Genomic DNA, 26321 nt, shown 5'->3' with positions numbered 1-26321 from the left:
TACTTGGTGTTAGAAATACAGACCTAGCCCTTAATATCATGGTGCTTTTATTCTATAAGATAAATACTGATTAAATCATCACAAATAAATTATAACTGTGCTAAGTGTTTTGTAGAAGACTATGGTCCTATGGGGGTTAGGAATCAGACCTGCCTAGGAAGTGGGAGGTCAGGAAAATGGGGAAGTAACTGGAAGGGCAACAAAAGAGTGGAGAGCTAAAGAAAGAGTAGGTATCAACCAACTAGGTACAGAATAAACATCTCTGAGCAGAAAGATTGGCCTGAGTAAGGAGGGGTACCAAGGGAAAGAGGATGGTATGGCAGAGCAGGGCACATGCAAGAAATCATAGGAAAAGCAGACGGCTTGAATGATGAGATCTTAGGGGAACATGACTCTGAGGTGGCCAAGTGGCAGCAGGAGCCACACCATGCAGAAACTTCTAGACCATGTTCTCAGAGCAATGGAAAGCCTTGGAAGAGTTCTAGCACGCACTGATCAGATCATGTTTACTTCTTAAATACATCATTCTAGCAGCATGCCATATGGAGAACAAGGAAATGGGAAGTGGGGAGAGACAGTTAAGTGAACATGACACTTGTCCAAATGAGACACAAATGGTCATTTTGGCTAAGATATTGGCAATGAGATGGGGAAAGTGGGAGGATAGTGCTTAGTCAATGTTATATAGATCATAACTTGCTTTTTTATTACAGACATTGCATATATTATCTCACGTAATCATAAAATCCCAGTACAGAAGGTTACTGGTCATGTTTAGCATACAGAAAACAGTCTCAGAGAAGTCATGTGATTTGTCCAAGGTCACACAGTTCACACAGTGGGCCATAGGTTTGACTTCAAAGCACGTTGTACTATCCCAGCCTGCCTTTGGATGATCAGACTAGTCCACAAAATTAGTAATGCCTTTAAAAATGGCACCACAGGAGTTAAAAATGTAACTACAAAAAAGAGCAGAACGTTGGTTCTTGTTTTGAGCAAAATAATGTGTGTGTTTTTCTTTTTTCTTCTTTTTTTTTTTTTTTTTAAATCCCTTGATATAAAATCTATGCCACAGGCTGGCTATGGTGGCTCACGCTTATAATCCCAGCATTTTAGGAGGGATTGTTTGAACCCAGGAGTTTGAGACTAGCCTAGGCTACATGGCAAAGCCCCATCTCTACCAAAAATATAGAAAAATTAGCCTGGTGTGGTGGTATGTGCCTGTAGTCCCAGCCACTGGGGAGGCTCAGCTGAGAGGATCACCTGAGCCTGGGGACATCAAGGCCTCAATGAGCCGTGATTACACTCCAACCTAGGCAACAGAGTGAAAGTCTGTCTCAAAAAAGAAAAAAATAAAATCTATGCCACAAACGCACACAATCATTTCAGAGTTCCACGGTAACTTTGAGACACAGGTCATCTGAATGCTTAGGTACATAGATCAAGAGGTATAAAAACATGCATATCCATATCCATTGATAACTTGTCAAACTCAAAAATGCAAAACTCCTGACAGCCAATACTTTTGCCACTCATGTCCCTAAAACTATGCTCTTTAATAGTCTCTTATCATCATACTTGAAAATAAATGCATCCGTTACTCACTTGTGTGCATATTCAACCAAAATATTTGGTAGTTGTATTTACACACAGTGTTAAGCAAATATAAAACAGTCAAAGAATCACTTTTTGTTTAAAACAAAAACAAAAATGGTCAATCCTAAGTACCTAAGGAGTTCTGTAGCAATTCCAGAGAGGAAGCATCATCTCATCTAAATTTCTTATCCCATCCCCTAAGACCACCATCTTTCTTTTGCCCCAGGAGTCACCAATCCAAATGCTTGCAGAGGCCATTTGGAGAAAGTAAATGAATACAACAGGCTGTGGGGGTAAGGGCTGCTATGAACTAGCAAATGACAACTGGGATGAATTAAAACAAACCTACACACACACACAGACTTGAGGACTCCCAAGTAACTTTGGCCAAGGGCCAAAATTAGCCCACAGAGCCCTCAGTGTTTGCTACTCTACAAAGAAAGATCCCTAACTGCTCAAACATTATTAAATGTAATGTACTTTTTAAATATCTATTTTATGATATAAAGCATGGCATGTTTTAGAAATTCTCATTCTTCTGGGAAACTGCCATTTTAAGATGCTGTTCTATAAATACAGACTAGAAAGAGGACCCTTAGAGAAATCTGGTTCTTCATATACTAATTAAAAGGGACAAATACAGGTTATTTTTTTCTTCCGAAATTAAATGCATCCTTTCATGCATCTCCAGGGTGGTTCCTTTTAACTATCTATAAGGGAAAATTATATATGGAATATGCAGGCTCTGGTCTCTGTTTAAACAAACTCTCTCCCCTATGGAATGACAAGATGCAAAGGAATGAGTAATGCATTAACTTTCTGTACATTCGTAGAACAATCCACCCACAACAAAACTATTATTTATGTAAATGGTGTAAAAATATCTTTTCTATTTGCAGCACATCTGTACATTCATTTTGAAGGCATTTGATTACACAAAATTGTTACAAGTGCCCAGATTCTAAAGGTAACAGTGAAGGTTTGCTTCATAACTTGCTTGTTAGGCTCCTAAGACTCTTCACCTCCCCAGATACACTAAACCTTTAAACTAAAAGTTAGTTTAAAAGTTGAAATCATTTTAGAATCTTTAAATGGAAAAAAATGGATGTATTACTTTTCTCAGACAAGCAACAAGAATGATTCATAAAGAAAGCAGTGACAACTAAAGTCATTACAGCTTCAACAAAAGCAAAGCACATTTGCTTTAAAACTTGATTTAAAATCAGCTGAATCTTAAATAAGCTTATGAGTCTTGCAGATTGATCAAATTCCATAATTGTGGAATGTGTAGGTTTTGGTAAAGAGTCTGCCAAAATATTTCTTGATAAATGAATGAACAAGATGGGGAAAATGTGGGATAGATTACAGTGAGATTAGGATAGTAAATGTACACCAAGTCAACCCATGACAAAGAACTTCCATTCATGAATGATATAAAATTGAAGAGATTAAAGAATGAAGGAATCTCTCGCAGTCAGCCGTAAGGCTCTGTCTGCTGCCTTCCCTTTTTTGGCTGCCCCCCTTTAAATACATTTTAATCGAAAACTACAAAAACGTCTGAAATCAGTCATGCTTGTCAAATGTGTGCACATTACAAGTTTAATACACTGAATGAAATTCTTGAGTTTCAAATGTATGTAAATAGACAAGATTATAGGGCCAATAACAATAAATGCTTGACAAGGATATACATGTGTTTCTGCTCTAAGTTCAAAACCGAATCAACTGCATAATCATATGCCAGAGAAGTAATCTGACAGTTCTTCAGAAAAAACTAAGAGTTATACCTTGATGCCAAGCTCCTCTTCCATTGCAAAGGAGTAAATAGCATGAAGTAGAGGGAGTAGCATGTGTTTTAGTAGTTGATACATCTCCAGGCCTTGATACTTGCAAGCTGTGTGTCCCAGAACTTAAATTAAGTCTTAGTTCGCCCCTCTATAAAAATCTCAATAATAATTACCTCTTAAGGAGTAACAAGGACTAACATTAAATATAATAATAATATTAACAATGACAGTAACATCTATCACTTATTTGAATCATTAATTGCTCTATACTATGTAAGTATTCTGCATGCATTACAATGTCTACTTACATCCCATCGCAGTGTTTGCCACATAGATTTATAATAAATCACAGTTGTCATTATTAACTCCTAGCATTACCTGGGAAAATCATTCTCAAATGTTTGCATCCCCATAGCTCCTTACTCTCCTATTACTGCTCCAGAGACTTTTGCCATTGTGAGGACCAGTTTGACCAGAAGTCGTGCCTATGACTCACAGATCTTTTAAAATAGGACTTTTCTTTAGAACTACTATTTCTTTTCTCTCTTCATTCATGAGTCTCAGGAAGTATAGCACATCTTTCTCAATGGATGGTCACATGTGCCTCTTGATCTTCATCAGCTTGGGCCATGATGGACAATGACTTTCAGTCTCTTTGTGGTGTCCCCCAAATGAATTTAATACATGTGACTTGGACTGCATGTTGTATCATATCATTCCAAACAGAGCCTCAAAATGTGTTGAAAATCCATTTCCCTGTTTGGAGTGAGGTTGTAATGTAAATCAAAACTCTGACCACACCCCAGATTTACTGAGTGAGACCTCTAGGAGTGGGGCTTGGCAATTTGTATTTGAAAAAGCTTTCTAGGTGATTCTGATGTGTGCTAAAATTTGAGAACCATACGCCTCAGGTATGTATGTGGTAGTAGTCAGATTAGGTAGGATAGAGAACAAGATCACTGAAGGAGAGTACAAGGAATTGATCACGATATTAGGTAAATTATCTATGTAAATATTTCAATCATCAAGAAATGTGGCCAGAGTAGTTTTAAGGAAAGAGAGAGAGTCAATCAGAAGCAAAAATCTTTAAGAATTTAGGAGGAGGCATGACCTAAGGGTTTCTAGATGACCATAACAAGAAAGGGTAGTTGGTAACACAGTCTAGTGGTTTGAACTTCAAATCAAACAGTACAAGGGAAGGTCTTTGTGGCTGGAAGAAACCAAAAAAAAAAAAAAAAAAAAAGAAAAGAAACAAGAAAAAAACAAAGGTCAACAGCCCTGGTCAGAGTTGGAGTGTGGTATAAGATAAGATGGAGAGGTAGGGAAAGGATTTGATTCTTACCCTAAGGCTAATTGAATATAGCGGAATAATTTTAAGGTGGTCAAAAGTGACAGGTTCAGATTTGCCTTTTCTGAAATGTTATTCCGGCAACAATGTGCAGATAGAGATAAATGGTCAGGCTATTAAATTTTTTAGGACCCTGGTTGATTAGAAGAGATAGGGTGAAATCTTGAGAAACGTCAAGGATAATCTCAGATTTCTGTTTGCACAACCGGTGCCATTTGGCCAAGACAGATAAGGGGGGAGGAGCATCAGGAGCTAGGAAAACAACTCAAAGATTTCCCATAAATATTATCTTATCATAATCTGACAGCATGGAATATGACAAGCACTACTTCAGCTATAGCTACTTTATGTTGAAAGAAGACTGTGGAGCCAAGATTTTGAGGTTCAAATCCTAGCTCTACCACTTTGTAGCTGGCAATTCTTGAGCAAGTTAGTTCACCATCTCATCTTTAAAGTGGAAATAATAAGACTTACTTCATAAGTGAGAATAAAAGGTCCCTATCCTCCAACGAAAAGACTGATAGTTCTGCAGCTATCATCACAAGAAACTGGTTTTAAACCTATACAAATTGATCAATGACAGCTTTGTATGAGTACACAAGTTTCTAAAAGCCAGCTAATCGGTGACACTCCCTCCTTCTGAAAGTTAATCAATTCCAGAAACCTCACTTCCACAATTAAAGGGCAACCAGATTCCGAAACCCTCTGCTTCTGAAAGTCAAGCCATCCCTGAACCCCACTTACTGTATTCTATTCCTATTCTGTCCTCCAGGCCTCCCACTCCATTAACCTACATTACATTTTGTTTAAATTTCTTTCCTTTTAAATTTATCTTAGAATATGTTGTGTTACCTTATATATATAAACCAGAAAAGTAGTATTGTTTTTATCAAAATTCAAAATGTTATCATAACATAAATAATATCATACTGTTAGAGTAGGCAGATGGCCAGACATGAGCAGGGTGGAGAGCCCCTGGAGGAGGAAGCTCTGGAAAATCTCACACCCCAGAGACCACCCAAAACATTCATGCTGGATATGAGCAGAAAGGAGGGAAAATGCCTGTGCAGAAAAGAATGCCCCAAAACACCCTTAAGATACCCAGTAATTGCTGACTCTGCAGTTAACCTGTCAGAATGTGGCCAGCTACATCCTGATAAAACGGGAAGAAGGGCAAAGGGGAAATTCCTAAGAGATACACAGGCACAGTAAGTACAGATTTAACTGCTATATGATCTTCCTGGGGTGGCAGTAATGAGCATTCCCTCCATTAGGGAGGATTCCTATTGATCACTGGGCCCACACATACACATCATCAAGGGGCAAGAAGCAAGATTCCTACAAACAGGGGCAGGAACTAGGTGGGCAGATAGCAGAGACTTAAGACAGAAGCTGGAAACTAGACAAAAGCAGAGACTTAAGACAAGAGACAGGAACTTGAAGAAAGAGTCTGACATCATAAAAACCCACAACACAGAACTGTCAAGGCTATTGGCTAATTCTCTTTTGAGCAGCCTGCTCTCACTTGTCTTTCAGAGTATACTGTCTCTTTAAATAAACTCTATTACTACCTAACCCTGGCTGCTACTGTCAGCCCACTCCTCTCCTGGAGTGTTTTTTTTTTGAGACAGGGTCTTGCTCTGTCACCCAGGCTGGAGTACAGTGGCTGGACTGTACTCTTACTTCCTTAATAAACCTTTTGCTCACTTTACAATTGGTCTCTTTGCTGAATTCTTTACTCCAAGAAGACTAGACCCAAGGACACTCACACTTCTCAGTAACAATACCATAATTTACTTATTACTATCCACTATTTTGATCCTGATGTTCATCTTTAGGTTAGTGTATGCAGTTGTATCCCATTCATTCTCTTTGTTATGTAATCCATCGAATATTCTACAACTTGCTGATTCACTCTCCTAATGATGGACATTTTATTTTGGTTATTTCCATTTTCTTGCTATTATAAACAATGTTTTTATAAATATTTCGGTATGTGTCAACTGCAGCACATGTGCAAGAATATCTGCAGTGTGTACACACAGGAGAGGATTTTCTGAGTCACAGAGTAGGCCAATGTTTTATTTCACAAGAAAATGCCAAAGTATACTCCTAAATGTTGGAGAATTTACATTCCCCAAAGCAATGTATTGCAGTTCATTCCAACACTTTGTACTTTCAGACTTCTTAATTTCTTCTAATCCAGTGAGTATAAAAGATATCTAATTGATGTCTCATTTTGCATTTCCCCAAGTACTAATAAGGTTGTACAACTGTTCATGTTTTTCCTTTTCTTAGTAAACTTTGCCCATTTTCCAAGAGGTTGTTTATCTTTTCTTAATGTTTTGTAGTAGCTTTTTATATATTCTACTCACAACTTCTTAATCCTGTGTTGTCAAAAAAAAAAAAAACTTTTCAGTTTGTAACTTCTCTCTCACTTTACATGTCTTTTGAAGAACAAAATATTAAATAAAAGATTGGTAAAGGCAATGGTTTTCTTTGAAGTATGTAATAAAATTAACAATCCTTTAATAAGATTGATGAGGAAAAAAAGAGAGAAATAGAAAGGGAGGGAGAGGAAGACAGAAGACAAATGGCCAGATTATAGAGTATCTTAGGAGATTAGGTTTCTGCATTTGATTAGCTACCTGCTTTTATTATCTAATATTTTGTTTTACTCCAAAATATTACACAAGTTAGAACATTATCATAATATCATATTATATGGACAATGTTTAAACTCACTCACATTTTTACCAGTTTATTTTACCAACCATTCCTTCTATATCAGCCTTCTGGGATTATTTTCTTTTGTAAGTGCAGTCTCTACAAGTTTCCTCAGTAAAGATTTCTTTCTGTGGAAATGTGTTTATTTTTTCCCTATTATTAAAAGGAAAACAATTTCAGCATGACAGTTATTTTGTCTCAGGGCTTTGAAGACATTATTCCAGATCTACTTTCCTCCACTGCTGCCATTGAACAGCCTGCTGTCAGTATTACTCATGGTTCCTTTGCAGGTGGATCTGTCTTTGCTCTCTGAATGCTTCTAAGACCTCCTCTTTGTGGTTTGTATCTACAATTTCTCTACAATTTGTCTATGTGTGGATTCACATTTTATTCGTCTTATTTGAACTTCCTATATTTGCAAATTAACATCATTCATCGGTTTTAGAAAATAGCCATTATCTCATCAAATGTTGTACCTCTTTTATTTGCTCTTTTTCTGGGACTCTGATTAAACATCAAACAAACTTTTCAGCTTATCCTTTCTGTCTCTCCACTTCCATTTCCTTCTCTCTTTGTGCTGAATTCTGGGGTAATGTCTTCCTGTCTATCTTCCTCCAACTTCAGCTGTGTCTACAATGCTGTTTTACCTAACCAGTTCAGGGTTTATTCTACCAATTCTGTCTTTCAAAAAGTTCTAACAGGTTCTTTGTAAAATCTTCCTAATCATTTATTATGGTCTTTTATTGTATGGTCATATTTTAAATAATTGCTTTTTACTCCTTCAAATGTTCATTTATTTTATTTTATTTTATTTGAGTTGGAGTCTTGCTCTGTCACCCAGGCTGGAGTGCAGTGGCATGATCTCGGCCCACTGCAACCTCCATCTCCCAGGTTCAAGCGATTCTCCTGCCTCAGCCTCCTGAGTAGCTGGGATTACAGGCATGCGCCACCACACCTGATTAATTTTTGTATTTTTAGTAGAGATGAGGTTTCACCGTGTTAGCCAGGATGGTCTCGAGCTCCTGACCTCGTGATCTGCCCACCTCGGCCTCCCAAAGTGCTGGGATTACAGGCGTGAGTCACCACACCTGGCCTACTCCTTCAAATGTTCATACACAGTAATTTCATATTCTCTGATAACTCTAATACCTGAAAATCTTAGAAGTTGAAGTCTGTTTTCTTTCTGATATCTCTGATTTATATTGGCTGGTTTTCATGTGTATTTTTGTCATCTTTAATTGTGGGATCCTTTTTTTATCTTCACCTGTGGGATTCCTGTAGGCCTAAACAGGAAATGCTTTCCTCCAAAGAAGATTTACTATTGCTTTTGTTGGAAGCCAAAGAAAGCTACCAACCAAGGGACACTTGGTCCTCTTCTAGGTCCTGAGTTCTTGCAGGAATCTTGGGTTCAGATTTCTTACTTTCTGGCTCACAGCTAGCTTGCTCAAGGCTGATTCTTAGACACAGCAATATATGGGTATTTGCAGTTAGAAAAATTTTGGTTTTCCTCATCTGCTCCTTGCTCAGCACTTCCCACTTTGGCTTCAGTTCAAGGTGTGTTTTATTTTAAGGTGGTGTTTGCACACATAAAGGGATGGAGATTTTCTTTACTTGCTCCAGGCCTAGCAGTGCATTGAAACCCAGGTTTAACTATAGTCTAGGTGTTTTGTAGCATACAGGCCCATTGAGGTAGTCTGTCAAGTGAAAATATAGAATATTTGTTTTTAATTTATTGTTGTAAGATTTCAGGTGATGCAATCAGGGTCATAAAACTTTTCACTGTTCTCTGATGACATGTTATACATTTCACCCAAATACATTGCTCTTAGTTTGTGTTATTGTGACATAATGGGAAATATATATTTGGTCTCTGACCTGTTTTCTGAGACAGTGATCCTAAAATTCTTGTAGACTGAGGAGCTAGAAGAATCTTTTGTTGTAATATTGGTCTTTGAACTTAGTTCCTGACACAGAGCTCCTAAGACTTTTGTAACTTCCCAGTGATAGGAGCATCTTTTGTTCTAATGAGACTTTGTTGTGCTCCTGGATAGCCTCAGCATGGGGGCTGGTTGCCAGAGGTCTCAACTATGTGATTGGAGGGTTGAACCTTTATAATAACATGGAAAGGAGATGAGAGAGGCTGAGTTGATCATCAACGAACAATGATGTAAACAATCATGACTACCTAAAAAACTTCCACAAAATTCCAAAAGGACTAGATTCAGAGAGCTTCAGGATTGAACACATGAAGATTCCTGGAGGATGGTACACCTAGAGAGGGCAAGGAAGCTCCGTGCCCCCAACCAAACCTTACACTATGTATCTCTTACATCTGGCTGCTCATCTGTATCCTTTGTAATATCCTTTATAACAAACCAGCAAACAAATGTTTCCCTAAGTTCTGTGAGCCTCTTTAGCAAATTAATGAAACAAGAGGAGAGGGTAATAGAACCCCAATCTATAGCTGGTTGGTCAGAAGCACAAGTCACAACCTGAAGCTTGTGATTGGCATCTGAAGTAGCAGCCGTCCTGTGGGACTGAGCCCTTAACTTGTGGGATCTGACACTACCTCCAGGTAAATAGTGAGAACTGAATTATAGGACACCCATCTGGTATCTGCTGGAGAATGGCTTGCTTGGTATGAGGTGGGTGGGGGGAACCACAAACATTTTGGTGACTGAAGGTAATCTATGTTGAGGCTTGTAACGTCTGAACGTGGAAGGAAAAACATTTGCTTTTTTCCTACCTCAAACATTGATACTCACTTCCTTCTCTGAATCCTCATGGATTCATTGCCTCTATCATCCAGTATAAGTCTTAATCACATTTAATAGTTTATCAATCTCAGTCTGCCCTGGGTAAGTATTTACTGCTTCTGCATTCCCCAAGGACAGAAAGCATTGTCTTTACATGTCTTTTATTCTCCCAGGAACCCAAGGACAAAAGGTCCTTGATCAAAAATGATTATTGGTAATTTCATTGTGTGGAAAAAAGTGCATACAATTGAATTAAAAATAGAATTTTTGACAACAAGCAATAAAGGTGAGGAGTAACTATAGACCTTCTCTTTTTCCAAAATAATGTATCTATTTATCATAAGTAAAATCAAAAATGAGAATTATAAACACCTAACACCCTTCTTAAAACCCTAATTTAAGCCTTTTCTGTAAAACTTCCCAAGTGAAATGGGAGGGAAAATGTTATCATCACTGACTTTGTAAACCAAAAATAAACTTCTAAGCCCCCTAACCAACTGAATGGACCCCTTCTCTCAGCCAAGGGCATTCCAGAGCAAACCTGAATAACTACTTCTGGTGGCCAGGCACAGTGGCTCACGCCTGTAATTCCAGCACTTTGGGAGGCCAAGGCAGGTGGATTGTATGAGCCTAGGAGTTCAACACCAGCCTGGGCAACATGGCAAAACCCTGTCTCTACCAAAAATACAAAAATTAGCTGGGTGTTGTGGCACACATCTGTAGTCCCAGCTACTTGGGAGGCTGAGGCATGAGAATCGCTTGTACCCAGGAGGCAAAGGTTGCAATGAGCTGAGATCACACCACTGCACTCCAACCTGGGTGACAGAGCAAGACTTAGTCTCCAATTAAAAAAAAAAAAGAAGAAAAGAAAAGAAAAACAAAAAGAAACCTACTTCAGGCCATGATGGGAAAGTGGGATGGGGGTCAGACATGCTTCATGATAACCTTCCCCCTTTGGAATTCAGGCACAACTGACCAGCATTACCATTAAAACAGAGACCTTAAGAGTAACCAAATAGATTCTTTCTAGAAATAAGATACCAAATTCCAACCTGACTTTAGTATAGCATCACATGACAGATAGTAGGCCCTGAAAGGAAAAGAAGTGGTTTACCCCAAAACATATTTCTTTGAAATATTTGGAAATGGCCCTGCAAAAGTGTCTCTTACAGGGAAAAATCCACATTCTATAGAGAATTCCCTTCCTTTTCCAGGTCTTTTCCTGATCCAGGAGAGATTTAACTAAGACTGTGGCCCCTTTTAGGGTCTGATGAAAGACATTTACCATTTATTTTCTCTGAAGCTTGCTACCTGGAGACTTCATCTAAATAAGAAGAACCTTGTCTTCCACAACCCCCCTTAACTATAAACATTTCTTTCTGCTGACTTCAACTCTTCAGGCAGAGATGAACCCTTTCAACCAATTGCCAATCAGGAAATCTTTAAACGCACCTTTAAACCCAGCCTCCACTTCAAGATGTCCCACCTTTCCATGTCAAACCAATGTACACCTTACATGTATTGATTTATGCCTCTGCCTGTGACTTCTGTCCCACTAAAATATATACAAACCAAGCTATAACGCAACCACTTTGGGCACATGTTCTCAGGACCTTCTGGGGCTGTGTCATGAGTCATGGTCCTCACGTTTGGCTCAGAATAAATGTCTTCAAATATTTCACAGATTTGACTCTTTTGTTGACACCTTGAAGGAAAACAAAACTCTTAATTTTGCATATAATAAATTACACTTGTTTCTGGATGAATATTTTTCTCTTTCACATTCCAAAGCAAGAGACAGGAACCAGTGATGTATTTTTTACTTCAGGTTTCAAAACCAAAACAGACCTAATGATACAAACACAATCCCTCAGTGAATAAAATTACAAAGAGTATAGCTGCTCAAGACCAATTTGTAATCAGAGCATCAAGCCATACTGTACGAAAATGTCAGTTCTGGCACAGCCTTGATGAGCTAAGATTGAGCGCATGGGCCAGTTTATCATATTATCCTGACTGCCCTCTTTTAAAGCTGGCAGGCCCAATTTGAGTATAAAAAGGATTTCAGTTTGAGTGATTTTTGCATCTGAAAAAGAACCACCCAGACTGATAATGCTTTTCATTGCTATTTTTTTCCTAACAGAAATAAATGCATGGAAAACATTCAATATAGATATTTTCTCAACATCAAGTGGTCCTAGATACGTTTCTACAACACTTTTCACTATAATGTATAAAAATAAAAATCTTGCTAAGAGTTGAGAGGTACTTTTGTTCCTAAAAATAGGCAGGGCATGCTGCTTCTGTCTGTAGTCACAGCTACTCAGGAGGCTGAGGCAGGAGGATCACTTGAGCTCAGGAGGTCGAGGTTGCAGTGAGCCATGATTGTGCCAGTGCACTCCACCCTGAGTGACAGAGCAAGTCCCTGTCTCTAAAATAAACAAATAAAAACATATGTCATTCAATAAAAATATATGAATGCATTTCAAACATTTGGATGCAGTTTCCTTTTATTTCTGTTTGAGCTAGTGGAGGTTAATAATGGGGAAATCACAGCAGAAGCTTCTTTAAGGTAGGGCAGGGAGGCAGAATTGTCTAGTAGTAATTCTCCATGCTATAATTTCATTATTCTACTTCCATCAACATAAATGGTATTAAAATGATAAAAATCTATAAGTTTAAATATAAACTCAAATCTCCTTCCTACTTCAGATGATATGGAAATTCCCAGCAAGTTTTAAAATTTGCTCCTTTAACAAATTTCACTGAGTTTTCTGCCCACTGGTCAGGATAGAGCTGCCTCAGTCTCTTCCATCATTTTTACACTAGCCAAACTAATGCATTCACTTCTTTATTCAAGTGTATGTTCCTTGACTGAATAAATGTTTACTGGGTATATTTACACTTTTTTCAAACTCACCAGGATTATAGGCAACAGAGTTTCTCTAAAATATCCTAAATTCTGTAATGGAAAGTGTATTTTCTTATAATTTAACAACAGCCATAGAGCTTTCTTTAAGCCTTCTACAGAACCCTAGCTGAGGCAGGTTAGATGGAATATTTCATTTTTATTACATGGTTATACATTACCCTTAAAGCAGCTCTCCTAGGAATCAACAGCCCTCCCCTACCACCTACTCACCCACTGTATTCCTCTGCTTTCAGCCCCACTGGCTTCCACGCTGGTTCTCAACTGTGAAACTCACAGTCCCACATCACAGCCTTTGTACTTGCTTTTCCTGCTGCATGGAAAGATCTTTTAGCAGATACTTGCTGGACAACATCCAGCTTTGGTCGCAATTACACACAATTATTTATCATTCTCAACCTGTTCTGGGTAAATAAGTGCTGTCTCCGTATTCTTCAAGGACAGGGACCATTATCTTTACTTGTCTCCTCTCTTTCCAGCATCCCAAAGTCAAAATAATCTCAACAAATAATTGTTGGTGATTTTGTGGTGTGAAAAAAAGTTCATACAATCTTAAAAACTGAATTCTTGAAAACATGCACAAATGAGGTACAATTTGGCTTTTAATTTAGTGAAGCCTTCCTTGGCCCCATGTTTCCTAATATTTTTTCTCTTTCTCTCTCACACACGCTCTCTCACACACACTCTCACATGCAAACACACTCTCACATACTCTCTCACACACTCACACACACTCTCTCACACGCACTCACACACACTCTCATATACATACTCTCTCACACACAGTCTCACACACACTCTCACACACTCTCTTACACACACTACATGCACACACACATTCTCTCACACACTCTCACACTCTCACACACTCTCTTACACTCACATGCACACACACATACTCTCTCACACACACTCTCTCACACTCACACACACTCTCACATACACTCTCACACACACACTCTCCTACACACACACACACTCTCTCACACACACACACTCTCACAGACTCTCTCTCTCAGAGGCAGGCCAGCTCCAGAATCTAGCTTCTTAATCATTACACTTTATCACAGCCAAATAAATCTCAGTACATTTATATAATGGTACATTATGCAGCTCAGAAAAATAATGAAGCAGCTCAATGGAAGCATACATGAACAGTCCCCAAGATGTATCATTTACATAAACAAACAAGGTACATTATGTGCTGTCACTTGTGTAAAAGAGGAAAAACATGCTTTTTGTCCACCTATATCTTTGGGAGGATGCAGAAGACACCGGAAACATAGTTGTACCAGGAAAAGGGGAATTAAGGACTTGGGATCAGGGATGACGGCACATTTACTTTTTACCATTTTGTATTGTTAGGCTTTTTAACATGCACAAGTAGTGTTAAATAAATTAAAAATCACCATCTCAAAAAATTCTGCTCCCAGTTCAAGTAGTCATCCGAGTTTCCAGAAAGGGTTGTTCATACATTGGGTATGGCAAACTGGGCTCTACATTCAGTCCTTACGTTAATGCCTTTAAACATGTGAGTAATGCCCTCTGGGTTGAGGAAGGAGAAGTGGTCCAGAGAGAGACAGATAGAGGGATTAAGGGCACTCAAGTTGGCATCAATGCTTCTTCCCTTCTCCAGGATCTCTTCCCTAATTATTCAATCAAAAGAGTCTGCAAGGCTCACAGAAAAGCCATAGGGCCCTCAACACCATCCCAGCTCCCCCACTGTCCCGTTACACCACAGGTTCCCACCGCCAAACCCATATACAGCAAATTAACCTATCACTTAAATCTCACTAAAAAATGCTACATGAGGGGAATGGAGGTCAAAGTCAAAGGGAATATACTATGAGTGATCAATGACAACAATCTGCTGACAGACTGAAGCTCAGTCATGACCCAGAGGCCACGGTCAAGGGTGCTCTCACTCGCAGGCATGAGTGGGTGTCATGAGCCTGAGTTCTACACTGGCTCTGCCACTAGCCTGTCATGGGATCTTGAACTAGGAAAAACAGCTCTGCCTCCCAATCCTTACTTTCTCCATCTATAAAAATCTGTAGTGTCAGACTAGGTAAGTGTTTTTCACAATGTGCTTTCCAACCCATGAGTGTCATGAAATCAATTCTGAGTACCATAGCATGATTTCTTTTTAATGAATGAGAATAGAATGGAAAATATCAGACTATACTGTCTATAGTAAGAGTATGATTTTTCAAAACTTTTATTTCAATGATATGGGTGAATATATTGTGCCTCCACATGTAAATGTGCAAGTAAATAACAGGATAAAGCAGAATAGAGGATATCATTAAATTACCCATAGTAAGGGTAAGTGTTATATTTTTTGAAACTTTTGTGTCAGTTGCATGTGGGGTATATACTGATGACATAAAATACCTTAATGTATTTATCTTAACGTACCTCATAGTCGTTTGCAAGCCATAGAAGAAGATATTCTCCAAGCTCTTTTCAAGCTCATTGTTTTATAAGTCAATTGGAGACAATATTACCTAGTAAAGTTTGAAAATAAGGAAGTCTGGATTCAAAGCCCTGTCCTGCCATTTACAGCAGTGAGGATCAGGTGCAAGTTAACTTGCCCAACCCTCAGCTTCCTGTGCATTCTCTAAAGATCCCACTTAGAGACATGAATGTTTGGGAATAGGGAAAAGGAAAGAGCACTCGCTTTTCCTCCTGCCCTTCTACATTGCTTTCCAGTACTTTCCTGATCCGACTATCACCTTTTCTCTATTCTGGTTAATCCCGTCGTTATTTTTGTCATCTCTGTGGTGATTTATTAATTCCTCTACCCATAACAACAACATCAAGTTACTGGAAATATGAGATGAGAAAAATACATGTACATCACTTAGAACCATGTTGGCACATTGTAGATACTCAATAAATGGCAATAGTAACAGTAGCAAAAGTAGGAGGAGGAGGTGGTAGTGGTGGTGGTGGTAGCAGTGACAGTAATATTTATCCTCAATGCCCATTAAAAGGTGAGAAGATAGGGTGAGATATTAGGTCTAGTTATTAACAATATCCTACTCAGGAAATCTTGCATTTCAATAAAGGACCATAGAAAACATTAAATTATTTGAAGGCCTAAAGAATTAGCATGCAATGGAGGAATTTTAAGAAACCTATGAGATAGGAAAGGGAGCAATTTGTTATGGTGTTAGGGGAATAAAGAGAGGTACCTCTGCCTTGCACCTGACCCTTAGATACCAAATCAGAAAATAACACCAATAATCTCAGCCTGATTATGGTAGAAGGGCAAAGTGAATCATAATCTGGGCCTTCTTTCCTTGAATAATCAGAGTCTTGTTAGTTTGGGTTGGTTTGGTAAGCTTTTTGGGATGCAGGGAAGATGCGAGGTTGAGATATTTCTTCTGCCTTGTCAGCCCTGATTATAATGTTTTCAAAGGATCATGTGCAATATATCACACTGATGATCTGTGTCTTACTGTCTCCATAATATTGACACCATGTGATAAAGATCTGTGTGTTAACAATGTCAAAGTACACTGCACATGTTTCTGTGTCTGAGGATGTAGTTAGGCTGATCCATTTGGTCATACTCCAAAGCATCCCAGGGGTAGAAAGAAGGATCCCAAGGTGACTGCTTCCCATCTAAAAAAGGGTTAAGAAGAAAGAGGAGCATCATCTGATCACGACTTTGCCAATGACCCTGTGCCAGGGGATTGGCAATGAACATCCATACATCTCTAATTCTTGAAATATCACATACAAGAACATCAAAGGAGGATCCTACTCCAGACACATTTTCTTGTTTGAAAACTAGACTGTGAATCCAAAAAGCCCATAAAACCTTATGGGCTAGGACCTGCCAAGATGCTCTCCAACAAACACCCTTGACTATAGGAGTTTGCCTGATCAGCAAATAATTTCAGGTCTGCTTCTCTCGTTTTCAGCAAGAGCTTCATCTGGGAATTGTGCAGTTGCAGGCTGTGTATCTACCTATGCTTGCAAGCCTGCCTTCAAAGCAAGCAAGTAGCTCACCAAGCATGTGTTAATCACTCTCAGCAGGCATTAAGAGTCCTGGGCCAGCAGCCAGAAACCACTGGCATTCACACTGGCTGTGGCACTAACTTGCTGGGTGACCTCAGGCAAGTCCCTTTCCCCCTCTGAGCCTCAGTTTCCTCATCTCTTCTTCAAACTGATTGGACTAGATTATCTCTAACCTTGATTCTCACTCCTGAAAGCCTATTAATTTTTAAAACTTTTCGGCTGAGAATCAAACGTGTCTTTCTGAGCAACTAATTAAATGTACAGATAAAATCACATTAACTTATAAATCAGAATGTCCCTTCTAATTACATCTTAAGCAACATCACAAAGAAACTTGCCCAAAGCTACCAACATAGTTAATCAACAACTATTGATACCATTACATGCCTATGTGAAGAACTGGAGCCTCTAGGGACGCATTAGACCTCATGGCTTTCAACTCCTATGTTTGGATGATTTTTCTTTTAGCATTTAAGGACAATGGCCACTTTTTCTGAACCACATAGAATTAGCTCAAAGTTTCAATTAGTCATCCAAAAATGTTTTTGTGAGGTTTCAATATGTCAGGCACTGACCTGGGTGCTGTAGATCCAACTTCCAATAAAACCAGTCCCCTGATCTCAAGAAGCTTATATATAGACTGAATGGCAGATACAGAGAAGTAAACAGACAAGTATACTCCAGTTTAAATGGAGGAACACATTATAAAGACATTTAACACAGTCTTTGAGGACTCAAGGGAGATTTTTCCCAAAGAAGCAATATCTATGCTGAGACCTTATAAACAGATGGGAGTCAGCCAAGCAATTGCAGCAGGGGATGGATCTATGAAACATCCCAATTGCTAGAAAAGTAAAAGCAAATATTTGGAGGTGATTTCACCACCTAAAAATTATCCCCCAAAGTTCAAAAGATTCCCACTCTTCTCTTCAACATTCTCAGCAATGGGCTTTTAAAAATACAAACCAGAATGTGTTTCATATACAACAGTGTCTTAAAGTATAAGGACCAATGACTCACAGCAATGCAATAGTAAGGGTATGGAGAGTTTAAAAAGGAGAGATCTGGATTCTGTCAGTCTGCTACTTAGAATCTGTGTGGGCCAAGTAGTGGCTCACACCTGTAATCCCAAAACTTTGCGAGGCCAAGGATGGAGGATTGCTTGAGCTCAGGAGTTTGAGACTAGCCTGGGCAACATGGCAAAACCTCCATCTCTACAAAAAAAATGCAAAAATTAGCTAGCTAGTCGTGGTGGTGCATGTCTGTAATCCCAGATACTCGGAAGGCTGCAGTGGGAGGATGGTTTGACCCAGGAGGTGGATGTTGCAGTGAGCCAAGATGGTACCACTGAACTCCAGCCTGGGCAACAGAGCCAGACCCTGTCTCATATAATAATATTAATTTATATTAATATAATTAATAACAGTAATATTATTAATATAATTAATAACAGTAATATTATTAATATAATTAATAACAGTAATAATATTAATTAATATAATTAATAATATATTATATTATAATAAATAAAAATAAAATAAAGAGAGAATCTGTGTTAACTGGCCAAATTGCTTAACCTTCCCAACATCAGCTCCTGGGTTAAATGGAACCTGGCACATAGCAAATATTTAACAAAAAGCAGTAAAAATGCTAGCTGACAGGTGCGCAGGACACCATGCTAAGCACTTCAATCATTCATCAAGGTAAATCCTTGCAACATAAGACAACCTATTACTGTCTTCAACTTGTACATGAAGAAATGGAGACTTGATGAAGTCAAATCACCAGACCAAAGTTATAAAAGCAAGGCAGGTGAGGGTAGGCCTTGACCCCTAGTTGTCTGCACTCGGGGCCCAACTTAACCATTAAGTGTTTCCTTTCACCTTTTACTTCTCCACTGCCAGTCATCCCAGGAAAGTAGGTTCTGACCACTGAAATGGCAAAAAAAAAAAAAAAGTGTCCAGCATATTAATGAAGCCCTTTAAAAATATAAGGTATTCCTTGGTTTGTGTTCTATCCATAAATGACTGTGGTTATTTAAAATACATGTATCAGAGAGTTGCTTATCAAAGCTACCTAAGGCTCAATTACCACCCTTGAATAAGAGGTCAGGGTTAAAAGCAAAATATTCAAAAAGATAAATTTGGATCTGAAAAGGGAAAGATGACAAAACAGTTTGCTGGACAAGATGTCTGGTACCTTTGGCCACTTTTCAATGAAATAGAAGGGAAAAGATGTTGAGGTCACTGAGAAAACAATTTAAGTGGGCCAGAAAGAGACAGAGTGTGTGTGATAGCTCCTTTTTACTTGCAGAATGAGGCACTGATCTATTCTGAGGGAGTCAAAAGCTTAATAATGAAGGGGAGGAAAGGGGTGTTTCTTACACCACAGCTACATCCACTAAATTGGGACACTGAACTTGACACTTTTGACATAGTGACACATTGGCCCTGGCTCATGGCATCATTTTGTGTCAAGTATTAGTACAAATGCCGACACTCATGCACTGAAGGAGCATTTGATGTTTCCATAAGTGCTTTCCGACTTGGCACAGGGAAAAAAAAAAAAAAAAAAAAAAAAAACGAATATAACAAACATCACTGTGATTGCTATACTTCTCAAAGAGCTTGCAAAGTTGCCTCCAGGTGGGCCTGCTTGTTTCCTTGCATATCAGTGGGCTGCAACACGCATGGAGTTTACTACTTTTTGTATTTCTATTTGGCTGGAAGCAGGAGGGACTCAGAGTTCTCCTCTTGAAGCTGTCTGGAAGGGATCCAGTGTTGGAATCCAGGAGTGAGGGAACAACTGGGGAAAATGGTAGTGTATAAATAGGTGTAGGCTTGGGGCATGGGCTAAAAATATAGATCTCTGGCCTCTCTGCCCCAAGGTTTTGATTCAGTAAGCCTTTAGGGGAGTCCAGCAACTTGTGTTTTGACTAAGATGTAAGTGACCTTGATGATTAGCCACACATGACAACTACTGGTGTGGTGAGAAGAAGGCTGGACTGAGACTCCAGACTGGGTGCTGGTCCAAGTTCTGGCACCTACTGGTTATAGGATCTCTGGCAAGACACTTCCCAGTTTCTTCAGCTACTTTTGTTTTTCTCAAATGGTAGAGTGGGGAGGGAGAATGCTTGGGAAAGATCTCCAAGGACTTTTGGCTCCATCAGCCTAGAATGGGGTGTTAGGATTAGCAGCTACCATGGTACATAATTAGGACCAGAGATCCTGAAAGTCAACCACACCTGGACTCAAATTTTAGCACTGTACTTTCTAGTAGTTAGACTGCTGACAACTAAAGTAATTTCTCTGAGACACATTATATAATTTCTCAAAGTCTCAGTTTCCTCAGCCAAAATGCAGATGATAATAACAGTGCCTGTGGCATAGCTTTCTGTGAGTTTTAAATGGGCAGATAGTACATGAAGAATGCTGAAGGCAATGCCCTGAGGAGTCCTCAGTACCTGTTAGTTGTGAAAGCCCCTGACAAGGTCAACCAGAGAAGCCATCTGCCTTCCCCTGGAACTACTGTGATTAATGAGGCTGATGAAGGTAACCCTGGCTGAGCAACTTCCTTGGGCTTCTCCTTTTATCAAGAGAAATTCACAAGAAATAAGCTTTTCTGGAGAGAATAGCATAAGAGAGAGAGGTGTTAAAGAGTTTCTCTTACGAAGAAATCCAGAAACAAATTAGAGAAGGGTGCTATACCATCTACACCACGTGTATCAAGCCTGGTTCAGGGACCACCTGCTTTAGAACCAACTGGGGCACTCAAAGTAGCACATTCCGGTCCCTATTGGAACAGGCTCCCAGGGGAGTGGGTCCAGTAGTCTGTATTTCTCGGAAGCTACTGAAGAGATTTTTCTAAAAACAAGGTTAGAGAATCATTGGCAAATATTGTCAGTGAGCCAACACTCTGCCTCAATTCTCCAACATGTATTTACCCAGAAAACTACAAACAAACAAAAACAATGACTACAAATGCATTTATGCATGTGTGCATTTACCAAGAATCTGAACTTCCTACACTTGTGTCATCTCCAATGGGTTCCAAGTGGGTGTCCAATTTCTGCATAATTCATGACTCCCCAGAGAAACAAACATGAACCAAGGGCTGGCTACTTAAGGATCTGGACTATGTCAACGTCCTTAGAATGGCAGCATGGTTTATGAAAATTAACTACAAAAATAATGTGTCTTCAGGGCACCTCTCTTTTCCCACCCTTTCCCTCCTCCCCATCTGACTTCCCCACCCATTCCCACTCCTTTCCCTTTTTGTTCTCTCTTCTCACACTCTTCTTCAGATTTATTTTCCCTTCCATCCCTTTCTCTCTGCCACTCTTGCCTCCTCTTATTCTTTGCCCTGTCTACCCTGTAACTTTCTTGTCTTCTCTCTGCCCTCCCTCTCTCTTTCTATCTCTGTGTGTCTCTGCCTCTCTCTCCATCTCTTTCTGCCCCTCTCTCCCTCCCTCTCGTGCCCCTCTGTCTTTCCCCTTTTTCTTCTTACTCTGACTCTGTACTACTGTCTGACTGTCTTTCTGTAATGCACAATATCTCCCTGCCCATTCTCCTCTTGGCCCCCAGCTCCTGGCTCCCTTTCAAACGTCAAGGCTCCAGCATGCTTCTGGAGAGGCATGCGCCCCATGCTAAATCACCCAGTGTGGGCTACCCATCCAGGAAATCACTCTACTTAGATATCCTTGATGATCTGCTGCCAGAGGCCCTGGGTGAGGAGGGCTCTCCTTAGGAGGGAAACTAAATTGGGGCTGGAAGGATGCAGGAAAATTCCAGAGTATTAAGGCAGCAAGGCTAAACAGCTGTGGTCTCCAGAACTTCCTCTGGAGGGAAAGCCACTGGGGCAAGCGTCAACAGCAGAGGGTTCTTTTGTGTTTTGGAGTGTCCATCACTTTGTTTCCAATATACAAACATCTCACTTCACAGTAGGTCGGCAGCGATGTGGCAGCGCCAAGTGTGTGCTGGGAAAGCATTAGCTTCCCCAAATCTCCATCACTCTTGCCAAAGCCAACCAACCTCCTAAAAATACAAAATCTAAGTAAAAACGGAGTGCCTGCTATGTATGTAGGTTCCAGACAGCTCTCCCTTTCCCCCAGTTTCCCCTCGCCACACACACACACACACACACACACACACACACACACACACACAGCTGCTCTACCTTCCAACTGGACATCCACCTCTAAATACCTCCTTTATAGACATTCCAGAGCTTCTCCCATGAATGCGGATAATTGTCCCCAACCTACAAATGAGTAAGCCGAGGAATGAAGAAGTTACTCATGAAGAAGTTACTGGGCAATTTTGGAAGATGCTGCTTTGGAGGGGCCACAGCTTTAGGGGATTAGAATATTTTGCACTTGGCACACCTGAAGTCACCGAAGAAAGGTGAGTTCAGGTGAAACTTTTTCAAAGCTCAACCGCGCCCTCTCCTAATTTGTCTCCCTGGAGGGTGCAGAGTTTTCTAATTTCTTCCATCCAGCTCTTAAACTCGACTTGTCTCCACACTCACTCGCACACAACACGTGTATGCCCATACCTGCCCTTGTGTATGAATCTCAAGATAAAAACGCCTGGTGTTCCCGCAACTCCCCCTCCCTTCAGTGGAGTACAGAGGAGCGAAACTATGAGTTTTGGCTCGCCGCCCAGCCGGAGGAGCTGGGATACTGCCGCCAGGGATCGTGGGGAAGGCCATGGCTCAAGTCCGAGGACCAGCCAACTCCGTGCTGCCCAGCTGAATGGCCTCTCAGTTGCCTGCAAGTTGAAACCTCAGTCGGGCACACAATGAGGCCGCTGTTTTCCGACAGGAGGCATTTGGATGCCTCACACACTCACCCCAAATCAGGCCTGAGAGCAGGGAGCGCATTTCCTTACCCATGTTCAGATGCACCCCTAGAAGCAGCAGAGGCAGCCCGGGGCTCGGGGAGGGAGCCGTTCCCCTCCCCCGCGCCTAGCCACAGGATGCCCCCGCAGGCCACCTGTTGGACTCTGTCTGGACACCCTGTATTGTGCGCCCCTAAAACCCGCACCGCACCGCGGATCAAGACAATCGGGCATTCCGGAGGCTGGATCCGTCAGCAAAAGATAAATTTCACTAGCACCTCCTACTCGGGCTACCTTTCCTGGTGCCCCCACCCATGTCTCTCTGTCTCTGTCTCTGTCTCTTTCTCTCTCACACACACACTTCTTTAATATACCAACAGTCTTTTTTCTTTAGTGAAGCGCGCTTAGGCTGCCCTAAGGGCTAGGTCTGCCCACGATCTCTTAGCGCGCCCAGGCGGCTGCGGATCTCTAAGCGCTTATGCTGGGAGCTAGCTTAACGCGCGGGCGGCTGAAAAGCCCCAAATGGCACGTTGGTGAGGAAGTCAGCGATCTGCTCTAGGGAGCCCCTTTTCTCCTTAGGAAGCGGAAGGGGACTCCCTCCTTGGCTTAGAGATGGAGGGAACTGGGGAAACCCCCGCGGCAATAGAGTTGGAGGAAACAATGTTGCATTCCTCTGCCAATGCCAGATTAAGCGCAAGGAGACCCAACTTTCTCCCGTCTCTTTGCCGTCCATGCAAGCCGCTAGCTGGGGGTAAAGGGCGCCTCCACTAGCGGCCTACTCACCCCTGGGTATAAACGCTATCCCGCAGGGCCACCAAGCCGACTGGTGCGCGCGGGGTCCGCGAAACGCCTTGGTGTCTCGCTCCTCTCCTGGGCCACGCGGCGAAGGCTACGCACTCCAAGCCGGGCAGCTGCGGGCAGTCGATCCCATGGGTGGCGAGTTGGCAGAGGGCGCGCCGCCCGGGTGGGGGCGCATCGCTCCCAGGTCTGGCGCAGGCTGCGGCGGGGAGAGGGGCTCACAGGGAAGTTGGCGGCTCTGGGGGCGGACTTCGGACTTAGCGCTCGCTCCGGCTCGGGCGTCCGGGTGCGCCCTCCGGGATAGACAAGGGACTTGCCAGCGGAATAGGGGCCGGCGCCGGCCAAGCGGCTGCGGAAAGCCTCCGCCGGCCGCCGCCTAGAAGAAGCGAAGCAGCATCGCGCTGCTTAGAGCCCCCAGTAGCGGCTGGAGCAGACAGCGCGCAAGAGAGCGGGGCTGTTTCTCCAGGCTGTGGGTGTCCCTTGCTCACAGCCCAGCTCGCTTCAATCCGCCGTGCCCCTCCTCCTGTGCTAGTCCTCCTCCCCGCCGGTGCTTCGCCGGCTCTCCAGGCTCGCCTGGGACCAGAGGCTGAGCGGAAGGCGGCCGCAGCTCCCGCAGCATGGAGGGCGATCTCGCCGGCTCCGACTCCGGCTCCAGCTGGGGCTTGGGCTCGGGCTCCGGCAGCGGCAGCAGCGGCAGCAGCTGCCGCCACCTCCCGCGCGCCCACGTGCCGGAGTCCCGGTGTGCGCGCTCCGGCTGGCGGGGCTGGAGGGAGGGAGCGAGGGCGAGCCGCGCGGGTGGGGGCGGCGGGGAGAGGCTGCACAGTCGCGCGTTAGAGGGGAAGCCGCCGAGAGGCTCCCGAAGGCGCTGGGCTCCTCGTCTGCAGCTCCAGGAAGACTGGTGTGCAAGGCTCCCCCAGCTCCCCGCTCCCTTTGCAGAGCGGAGGGAGCCCCAGCGAAACGCGGGCGGGGTGGGGGGGAGCTCCACTCCGCAAGATCAGTCGGCCGCGGCGGCCAGAGGCGACTACGTGTCTCCGCCAAGGGGACAGGTTTCTAGTATCCTTGAGCCCCCTTCTCCACTCCCGGGAGAAGAAAGGGGTTAAGAAACACCGGGAGAAGGAGTGTGCGGATTCCCAGCGAGAGCTTGTTCCGGCTTGCCCCGCCTTCCTCTCAGAGAAAGCACTTTTCCCGTTAACCAACAGACTCCAAGGGTTTCTCCTTCCAGGGAGAAGGGAGGTGTCTTGCAAGATGGGCCTGGCAACCTCCAATCAATTGACAAATAATTTGTGAGCACCCACTCTGAGCGACGCCGGGCAGCGTCCGGAGCACAGGGCCCTCCGTAGTTGGATGTAATGTTGTATTCTCTGCTCTGCGTGCCCTTAGGCAGGCTCTCCCTGGGCCTCATTGCCCTAGCCATAAAATGAGGTTCTTTTATGATATGAGTAAGAAAAACAAAAACACGAGAATTTTTAAAAAGACAATTTAAAAGATGGGTAATAGCTCAATACTAACAAGAAGGATAATTAAAATAAGAAAATTTCACAGTAGTAGAAAATGAGAACTTTAAAGAGACAAAGTTAGCAAAACACACATAATACTGGACACCATGTGCGATTACTTAGACATCATTGTCTCCAATCTTCTCATCTTAGTGGGGAAATTGAGCCTCAGGGAAGACACGTGGCTTGCCCGCTGTCACACACATCCAGTTTGGTCAGCCCCCAGTCTGGTCTCCTCCTGCCAGTCCTGGGCTTTTTCTGCCACAGGCCAGTACACAAATTATGCTCAGCATTACTGAGACGAGTCATCAGCAAAAGAGGGGAAAGGGAGAAAGAGAGAGAGAGAGAAAGAAAGAGAGAGAGAGATTGAGATTCATTTCCTCTGGAGTTTCCAAAAAAGGCTTCATGAAAGAAGTGGGATTTAAGCTAAAACCTAAAGAGTAGGCAGGATTCGAATAGCTGGAAAAGTGAGAGGAGGATGTGAGAGGTCAAAACGAAGGATGAAGAAAGACGCATTGGAACAGCAGCAAACAAGCTTGGTAGGGGCACAGAACTTCCCTAGGCAATGGGTGGGCGGGGGTCACTGAAGTGTTTTAAGCAGTAAAAGAAAATAATGGAAGCTTCATTTTAGCTCGAGCAGTATATCCCTGTACAGGATGGCTTAAGAGGGGAAGAGATGGGGGTAGAGGGAGAAAGAAAAGGAACTGCAGGCAGAGAAAACCATTAGGAAGTCAAGGCAGCTATCTGGGTGCAAGTGAAGCCCTGATGTAATGTGGTAGCAGGTAGAAGGTAAAATAAATAAAACTCTTCTTGCTTCTGTTTTTAAAAGTCTACTTTATAGGAAGGACTCTGCTGTTAATTGCAGGGGACATTGTAGAGAAAGGCACCGATGTTTAAGACACGATGGGAAACTGGGGGCCAACCCTCAGATAAAACGGTGGAGCTTTTCACAGTAACTGGTCTGAAACAGATCTGGTCCCTTGGTTTTAACATTCAGCACCTGGAAGCTGGACAGCAA

The 26321-nt window shown here is 42.0% G+C and overlaps 1 protein-coding gene across 2 annotated transcripts in view; it reads right to left on the bottom strand.

Moving 5' to 3' along the window:
- Positions 1–24916, bottom strand: part of SGCD (sarcoglycan delta) — a 1041370-nt gene extending 1016454 nt beyond the window's left edge. The window contains exon 1 of one of the 2 annotated variants that reach the window (XM_055387285.2): positions 23793–24916. The gene's annotated coding sequence lies outside the window, so the exon portion shown is untranslated. The remainder of the gene's footprint in view (positions 1–23792) is intronic. The other variant, XM_055387286.2, reaches the window with a different exon arrangement.
- Positions 24917–26321: the final 1405 nt, after the last annotated feature.

The sequence above is a fragment of the Gorilla gorilla genome, chromosome 4 (assembly GCF_029281585.2).
Source record: "Gorilla gorilla gorilla isolate KB3781 chromosome 4, NHGRI_mGorGor1-v2.1_pri, whole genome shotgun sequence".
NCBI classification, from domain to species: Eukaryota; Metazoa; Chordata; class Mammalia; order Primates; family Hominidae; genus Gorilla; species Gorilla gorilla.
This window is presented reverse-complemented; position numbering and strand designations above follow the sequence as displayed.